Genomic DNA, 9,957 nt, shown 5'->3' on the forward strand with positions numbered 1-9,957 from the left:
TAAACTTTGAAACATCTTTACATTTGAAATGAATGCGACATATTTTGGTCAAACTTTGTTTTAAAGACTTATGACCACGTTACGGGACCTAAGTTGACGGTGCCGTCATGACGATTTTGTCGGGTCGTCACACTCATGATGCAATTATCCCATGTACATCTTGCTCTCTCGGAAAATTGATAACTAGACCATCACTACTTAAGGTTGAGAAAGAATCACCAATGTTTCTTGAACGAATTCAAGGTGACATATGTGGACCAATTCATCCACCATGTGGACCATTTAGATATATCATGATCCTAATAGATGCACAAGCAGATGATCTCATGTTTGTCTGTTTGTCACACCCTCTAAATGGGACCGGGGGGGGGGGGGTCATATGTGACTAACCAATACCAAAACACAAGTGTAAAGTGAGAACGACTCTAAATGAGACGTTTTTATTAAAATTCAAAGTATTTAAAGTAGCGAAATTAAATTGTCATTACAAAAGGAAAACCCAAAATGTAAATGTAATTGTTTTAAATGCAATAAGTAATAAATGTGGACTCCATAGCAGCCAAGTCCAAGTAGCAAGTAATCTTTTAGCAATCATCACCTGAGACAAAACATGCTTAAAGAGTAACCAAAAATGGTTGGTGAACTCATAGGTTTATACAGGTAAACAACCAAAGTTTTTAGACCACAAAATTTAGTTAAAACAGTTGAAAGTAGTGCTGAAGTGTATGATATTGAAACTACCCAAAGTTACCCTATGACACCTTGAACTGTCAGTGCCGTTGAAATCATTATTATGTAACCAAAGACCAACGGTCAACTGGTTAGAGACGTCACTCTTAATAGACCTACTTACAATAACTAAATTTGTGTTATGCATAGCAATTAACGATATCATGGCAGAGATTTAGCATGAAACATAGCATGGCAACACAGTTAAAGTTTGAGTACTTGTGTCTAAAGCGTAAAACAGTTTAAAAGCAAGCATGTGTCACACCTCAAAGTTTGTATATAGTTAAGAAATAGTAAAAATGGGGCTATGAAGTTCACCTTAATAGTAGTTGAAGTTATCCTCGAAAGAGAAGAATGAACGGGAGTAGTTGACCGGAAATCTCAACATAGAGATATAACGTTTGGTCAGTTATTGCCTAACAGACAAAAGTATGTTTATTAATATAGCAACTATATTAATAGTGACGGTTCACGAGAAGAGTTTTCATTTTCGGAAGGTTACTATTTATGGAAACTTTCCACTTATAGTAAGTTTCCAGTTTTAGAAAGTTCGGGTTATAATCCTTTACTAAGACGTTGTACAACTTTACCCAAACCTCGTTGCTATCAAGTAAGTCGGGGATGACCAGATGTAACTGGGGCCCAGGACTCTTGATCAGAAACTAAGTCATGACATTCGAGATCCACAAGCTTATCCCATAAATGGCAACCATAGACATCATCCATTTGACCGTAAGTAGCGGTGAGTTTGTATAAGTTATACGTTATCTTTTGATTATAACCTTCACGTATTATGGGCGTATAGATACGATACGTTTAGTTTACTTATATAATAAGTCTTTATTATATTATATAAGTTATAGTATGATTATTATTATCAATAATTTATTTTCATTATTAATTTATTTTAGGTTATAAGTATTATTGTTTATTATTAGTTTCATTATTAAATAATGTACTTAAATAATTAGATAATTAATTAAATAACTAGATAAGTATAAAACTTTATATTTCATATTTATCTACTGATCCAGTACTTAGAATAATAATATTTAAATTAATAATTATATTTTATACATTTATATATGTCATATTTATGTTTATTTATATATAAATTCGTTTTTAATTCCACTAAAAATCCAATAATTATATATATAATTTTAATACACTTATTTAGGCATGTTAATCTGTAGAAAATTTTATAAAATATCCTATGCAATATTTTCCACTTTTATGCATTTAATATTATCTTCAAGAATTGTTTAGTAACTAAAATGCTTAAAAATAGGTAACTGAATTTAATATCATATTTGATATTTTTTCTAAATGTGTAATAATCATAATAAACATATAAAATTTTTATAAAAATATGTTTATTACATTTTTGTATTTATTTTCTATTTTCCTTTAATTATTTCCTCAGTTTACACTAAATCAAAGTTAATTATGTATAAAATACCGAATGGACCTAAATAATTGGATTTATATTTTTTACAAGTTTTATATACTGCAAAGGTAATATAAAAATTTATAAATTGATTTTATACAATATACATTATTTATTTATGAATTAAATGTTATTTACTATATATATCGAATAATAAATTGAAATAAAGAGATTAAATATTCCAAAAATTTATATAACTTGGTAAATATGTTCTATAACATGTTTAAGAATTTTATAAGTAATGTATTCGGTTTTTAAAACTTTTAACCAATTAAATTTGATTTATTCATTATCTACAAGTTAATCGAGTGGTTTTAAATCAAATAAAATATTTATACTGATATATAGACCATATAAAATTTATTATAACTATAATATAGTATAAAAATAATTTTGGTCAGGTCCTACTATTTTAAAAATATATTTTATTCGAATTTATAGAATTAATTATTTATTAAACCATTTCGAATACAAATAAATAAAAAATAAATATATAGATTAATATATAAATTAGGGTTTCGACTTTTAACATATATATGGGTATTTGAATCTATAAAAGTTATTGTTAATGCTTTCAATTATTTAGAAAATCTAAAATCAAATTTTTATATTAGGATTTAGGGTTTAAATTAAGTTTTTTAACACGAACAATTTAGAATTTTGGCTTAAGGGACTAAACCCAAAATACTAAATCCTAAACCCTAAACATTAAACTCTAAACCGGGCTAAGTTTATTAAAAGCCTCATAGTTGGTTAGCATACATCTTATATATGTTAACCTTCCATTAGAAAAATATATTTTTTAATTTTTTTAATCTACACAATGAATAATAACCTCAATTTTTTTTTAAATCCAAACTTAAAGTTACAAAAATATATATAGATATGCATATAGTTATAAATATAAATATGGATATAAATATACATTTAAATACAACTATAAATATTAAATTTTAAAATTTTTGTGTATTTTTAAAGTAAACATTTACATATTCTTAAATAAAAATATACAATATCACCAGGGGAGCAAACTCGTTTTGACCTATTCATACCAGGCGCAAGGCACCTTGCTCCTTGCGAGGGCAAGTCGTCATTTTTTTTTTTTTTTGGGCTCTGACGCAAAATAGTTAAAAAAATGGGTAAAAAGGTGATATAATCCCCTTCCTTTTAATATGTAGTAGGATAGGATAGGGAATTTAATGAATATACCCGCGGGTTTTTCAAACCAATATTACAGATTCACGAATTGGGTTTTACCCGCAGATTTGATATAACCAGTACCCGCCAGCGACCCGTTTACTAATACAAAGTTTTATCTGTATCTTACCCGCGGGTAAAATATTTAAATTTACCCTCTTATCACGAGTACGGATACCCTCGAGTCGTGGTTTTTTTTTCACTCATTGTCATCTCAATGACTTCCGCAAATAAATTGAAAGGGTAACTCAAGACCATAGATCACTTGATTCCACTTATTAAAAACAGACTAAAGATATAAGCCCATAAGTAAACTAAACTGGGCCCATCATTTCCTCTATACGTTCTTAAAAAACCCTAATCCGATCATCTGCAGCCACATTCTTACGCAAACATCTTCAACCTTATTTCATTCAACAACCAATCTTTCAATTCGTTCTAAACAAATTACAGCTACGTTACTTCCCATATGGAAATCGGGATCAGTTTACAGGTACGTTCTTTGATATATGTAAATCTTGATTAATAATAACAAAGATCAAGTTAAATTATAGGATGATTTACTTTTGACTTGAGGAATTACTCTCAAGCTGGAACTTTAGCTGTCATGGTTTAACGGCATATACATCGTATATAGTTTTTCGATGTGTAATCCTTTCAAAAAGCACATTTTATGTCCAAATAAGGTGAAGTTAACGCATAAACATATGAAATAAATCAGATTTGAGATAGGATGCATAACATTTTCATATCACAAATTAACACATTGAACATTCAGATAATCTCTGATACAATTCAACAACAACATAAAAGATCTTTCTTTAGTAGACCTTCCAAATGGTGGGTTTGCAGGGCGGTATTGTTCTTTATAAGTTAATAAATGCAGGAGGATTCTTGATTGTATCAGACCTATTCTAAGTAACAGCATTAGAATACTAATGTGTACCAGATTGAAACATCCATCAGAAAATCAAATAGACAACCTAACAAACTCGCAAAAGAAAGAAAAAGAAAACAAAAACAAACCAAATGATGGCATACTTGCAAATATTCAAGAAATGATACTTCACTTAAAATATACTCTTTTTGTTCCGCATACTTAAAATATACTCTTTTTGTTCCGCATACTTAAAATATACTTTTTTTGTTCCGCATCTATCATCTTCATCTTCTGGAGGAGATTTCGATAACGAGAATGTTGTAGTAACATCTTTGTACCTCTCTAAGTCTCGTCTTTCTTCAACAATTTATGAAGATAAACATTATAGGAAACGTTATCTAGCAAACAACTTGCCTCTTTCATTTTTGTAACCAACCGTTTAGCTTCATTAAAGAGACTTTCTTGGCCATACAAACGAATCGTCACATTATAAGTACGAACTTTTGGTTTCAATCCTTTAGATAGTATTTCAAGGAACAAGTCTACTCTCGATTCAGGCTTCCTACATTTTCCAAAATCATCAACCAAAATGGTATAAATATGTAATGATCGTTAAATCACGGCTATGGAATGAACAAAAATGATTAAACACATTAGAACGATTAAGTTTCTTAAACATTCCGTTCAACAAGATTCGGTAAGTCATCATTGTTGGAGCTATACCATTTTCTTACATTTCATTGAAACGTCTTTTAACTTCTTTATGTTTTCGTTTTCAAACAAGCCGTGAATGAGACTGTTGTAACTTATAACATCAGGAGTCAGATCATTCTTTTTCATTTCTTTAAAAATATTCACGGCCTCATTTATCATTCTTTCTTTTAAACTCATTTATCAACGAGTTATATGTGATTGTATTCAGCAAGATATTATCCGATCAAGAACACCATTTGCTTTTTCAAGTTTCCCGTGTAAACAGTACCCGTCCACGAGTGCACTATATGTAACTACGTTTGGAGTTAAACCTTGCCCGTTCATTTCTTTCATTTGGTAAACTCTTTCTGTAAGGATGCATAGCGTATTGTGGAAGAAATATATCAACGAGGTCTAAATTCAAATGTAATTTATCGTACACTCGTGGAGTGGATATTGTTTACGCGGTGAACTAGAAAAGCCAAACGTGTTATCGATTGAATGGTAGAGGGATATTTCGCCTAATATTATCACGTAAGATTCGCTGATAAATGGGTATTGCAAGAAAAGAATGATCAATTTGGCCGTGGATCTTTTAAAGAAATGAAAAAGAAAAGTTTGACTCCTGATATTATAACATACAATATTCTCATTCACGGCTTGTTTGAAAAATGAAAACCTACAGAAGAAGCTGAAAGACGTTTCAATGAAATGCAAGAAAATGGTTTAACTCCAACAATCACGACTTAACGAATATTGTTGGATGAAATGTGAAAGAATCTTAATTGTTCCGATGTGTTGGATCGTTTTTGTTCATTCTGTAGTTGTGATTTGGCGACCTATCTACATATGTATACCATCTTGATTGATGGTTTTGGAAAATGTGAGAAACCTTAAACGTGAGTAGACTTGTTCACTGAAATGATATCTAAAGGATTGAAACCGAATATTCATACTTATAATGTGATGGTACGTTTGTATTGCTACAAAATCTCTTTTCTGAAGCTAAACGGTTGGTTACAAAGATGGAAGAGACGAGTTATTTGCGTGATAACGTCACTTATAACGTTTATCTTCAAGAGTTCTTGAAGAAAGACGAGACTGAAGAGGCGGAGAACGAGGAAATGATCAACCGGGGTTTCGAGCATGTTGCTACTCTTGAGAGGTTGCTACATCATCCTCATTATCAAACTCTCTTTCAGATGCTGAAACAAAATTGGAATACAACTCGGAAGATGATTCTCAAGCTAACCTAGGTGTACGTCTTCAGAGTAAGATATACTCGAGACTATTTTCTCCATATACATTTGTTTTAGCGAAATTTATTTTTCTAGTAATTATTCTATCCCATATTTGTGCAGATGGTGAAGTTAAAGAGGAAGTTGATAGGAGATAGTTTAGACTTTAAAGTCCATGTAAAGTGGTGACTGGGTAATTCTCGTTTCGCTTATGAGTGAGAAATTTTCTTTTGGGTCTTTAGAATGCATGATGTAGTCCATGCTGATGTACCACGAACTTGGTCAAACGTTATAAGGTGCATGTTTTAATTTGACTAGTAGTATTACGTCACCACCTTTTTGACCTTTGGTTAAACTAAACATGAACATGAAAATGATGATTGTAGGCTGTGTCTGAATCAATGTTTGGGTTAAAATTAATGTGTAGTTTATGCAGTTGTTTGGTTAAAATAATATTTGTTTATGTTAAAAAGCTTCGCTTTATCATATTCAAGCAAAGATGAAGTTAAGTACAAAGAAAAATTCATGTATAGATTCATAAGAGCATTTCTTGCTATATCTTTTGTAGCTATGATTGTTGTTGAAATAATTGATTATTTCTTGGTATATATCTATTGTAGCTTTGATAGTAATTTGTTTATGACATATTTTATATTTGTGAAGATGGTGAAGTTCAAGAGGAAGTCGATAGGAAATAGTTTAGATTTAAAACGCCTTATGAAGTGGTGACTAGCAATTCTCGTTTCACTTACCAGTGAATTTTTTTTCTTTTGAACTTGGGTTAAACTAACATGAAAATGAAGATTTTAGGTTGTGTATGAATCAATGTTTGGGTGAAATGAATGTGGAGTTTATGTAGTTCTTTGGTTTACAATCTCCTCCTTTGGAGTTTATAAAAGTCAATATCATCTTAACACCAAGTTCGTTTGACCAATTTTTTATATCCTCTTTTATCATACTGATATTGCTCATCCACGCTATGTTTCTCACGCAATATCTACCTTATTTTACTCGGTTTTCATGTCCATTGTGATCAAAGAGTTAATACCTTGGGTTTAATCGCGTTCTGAGTACTATAGCAGTTCTATGTATGAATTTGGTGTAAAATTGACCAAAATGTGCAAAATGTATCTAAAAAATTGCAAAGTGCTGGAACGGGCATAAAGAACGACGTTCCTGATCATCAAAACGACGTTCCAACTCTAAGAACGCCGTTTCAAATCACATAATGGCGTTCTACCTGGGAAAATACAAAGGAAATGGAAACAGAAAAATGTTGCATTTAGAGAGCGATTCAGGAACGACATTCCTAATTTCTAGAACGGCGTTCCACCTGAACGGGCACAAGAACGACGTTCCAGAACATGGAATGACGTTTTGCTGGGAATTCTGGGCAGATTTTGAAGAGGTATACAGTAAAACCTCTATAATTTAATACTCGATAAATTAATAACCTCGATAAAATTAATAATTTGTCCGGTCCCAACTTGGGACCAGTACAAATTTGGACCTCAATCGATAAAATAATAAGATAATAATTTTTTTGAAATCCCAATGTTAATATATTGGTCCCAGCGAAACTATAAATTAATAATTACTATATTTTTTTTTTTTTTTTTAAATCCCAATATACATTGAACTTGACAAGTTCATTAATGTGTGAATGTACATACATGGAAATTTTGAAGGTCCTTGTTTATGTTTTATTCAAATAGGTTAAGTAACGGACATGATAATTTCGAATGCCGATGCATTAATTTGAGATTTACTCACAAATATAAGCCAATTTTATAAATTCATAATTTATTAATTTATCGATATAATAATATTTCGCTAAATTAATAAAATATCCCGGTCCCAACCTTATTAATTTATAGAGGTTTCACTGTAAATAGAATGAGATGAGGGTTTTCTCTCATAAGATATAACATCATCAATAGAGCAGTAGTTAGAACGTGATGGCTGAGTAAATTAGGGTTTCATAGCTAGATTTTAAAGGTTTTCGTCAAGTTTTCATTATTTCATCCATTCTACATCAAGGATTTGAAGATTGAATCAAGATCTAGGGCTTGTTCTTCATCATCTTCATCTAGCTTAATTGTAATTTTCATAAGTTTGGTACAATCTACTCTTATTCATTGTTTAATGATGTCTAGATTTACTCTTATTACTTGTATTGATCTTGTTCTAGCTATGATTGGCTAGATTTTATGATGTACACTTGTTTATTGTTTATGAAGCTTGATAGCTAAGGATTGTTCATATCAATGTTTATGATTGTATTTGGATGAATCTATGAGTTGATGATTGTGATTTGCCATTTGAATTAGCCAAAAGATCCTTTGCTATGTTTGTTTTGGACTTTAATTTAATTATATGAGTTGTGTAGCTTCTCTTAGGGATTTGATTAGTGAAGCAAATTGTACTTCAACACTTAGGTGATTTAGACAATCAAATTGGGGCTTTCTAAGGATTAGGGTCTTGGTTTGGATTGGTTTTCAACTGGTCCTTAGTCAAAATAGTGAAGTTTGGTTTTCTTAAGGGATTTTGACTACCAAAGGGTTTTAGGGTACTTCAACCTAGGCTAAGTAATAATGATAATTGCATGATTTAAGTAGATCAATTGATATAAGCTTATGGGAATTTGCAAGTGTTGATTTGATCATAAGAACACCTAGTAGGGATATTAGTAATAAGTTTGAACACAATTAGACCTTAAGTGAATAAAAGAACAATCCGAATGCTTCAAGTGGATTAAGCAAGTGTACATGCTTTTAATATTGATAATTACTTAACCATTTCTAGTTCTTAGTTTAATTTGCAATTGTTTTCTTAATATCTCAAAATTCAAAACCCCATAATCAAACAAACTCTAGGATGATTATGAGTTTTCATCGATTCAGCTAGCAATCACAGCTCTTTTGGGACGAACCTTAAACGGAAAACTTGCTAATTACAATTACCGAGTCATTGTTTCTTGCATGCTTGTCACATAGTTGAGTCCACGTTTGAGTATAAATATAAAAGAAATAATGTATGTTTGTGAGAACATCACATACTCAGTTCTATGTTCATTGCTACACTATCAGATTTATATGGAGTATATAAGGGCCAAGGTTTGTTGGTTTGAATTGTGGCTCTACAAAGTCAGTTCATGGCATGGGTAATATGTTATTCTTTATTTCTTCATGAATATGTATGAAAGTTAACTGCTTTTTACTTCTATTATATATATCTCTAATGACAAATTACATGTTACTATTATGTTATGCATGTATTAGTATTAATGTATTAATTAAAATTAAATTAATTGTTGTTAAGTATTATGTGAGGAATGTTGTAACTGTGAACTGTAATCTTTATTCATTCATAACTGAGAGTTGACCAGCTAAAGGAACTTAAATGATCATTTTTGAGAACAGGTGTAAGAACTTAAGATAAGTTCCATACCGATACCGGGAACGTTAAAGATGACATAGACTAATGAACATTGACGGACTTTTAAGTATAAAAATATATAAAAAGTAGTAAGTTTTAACCATTATAAATACAGTTAGGAAGACGATTTGCGCACTCTGACCTATGCAATTTGTGTTTGATTTTGTTGTATGATACTATGATCATCAGTTGTTATTATGAATTCTTTATGTTTTGTTGATGTTAGAATGTGCTTCATTCAAGAAATTTTTATTAATATGACAGTATGACACATACTGTTTTTTCAAACTTTACACATACTGTTTTTTCAAACTTTACTCTATGGTTATATAGAG

General features: G+C 30.6%; 1 long non-coding RNA gene across 1 annotated transcript; it reads left to right on the top strand.

Annotated features, from left to right (window-relative positions):
• The first annotated feature begins 3,879 nt into the window (after positions 1-3,879).
• On the top strand, positions 3,880-6,619 carry LOC139866231 (uncharacterized). The gene is made up of 2 exons (XR_011765329.1): positions 3,880-6,217; positions 6,308-6,619. It is a non-coding gene; the product is annotated as an uncharacterized lncRNA (long non-coding RNA).
• The last annotated feature ends 3,338 nt before the right edge of the window (positions 6,620-9,957 follow it).

This window comes from Rutidosis leptorrhynchoides, chromosome 9 (genome assembly GCF_046630445.1).
Source record: "Rutidosis leptorrhynchoides isolate AG116_Rl617_1_P2 chromosome 9, CSIRO_AGI_Rlap_v1, whole genome shotgun sequence".
In the NCBI taxonomy this organism is placed as follows: domain Eukaryota; kingdom Viridiplantae; phylum Streptophyta; class Magnoliopsida; order Asterales; family Asteraceae; genus Rutidosis; species Rutidosis leptorrhynchoides.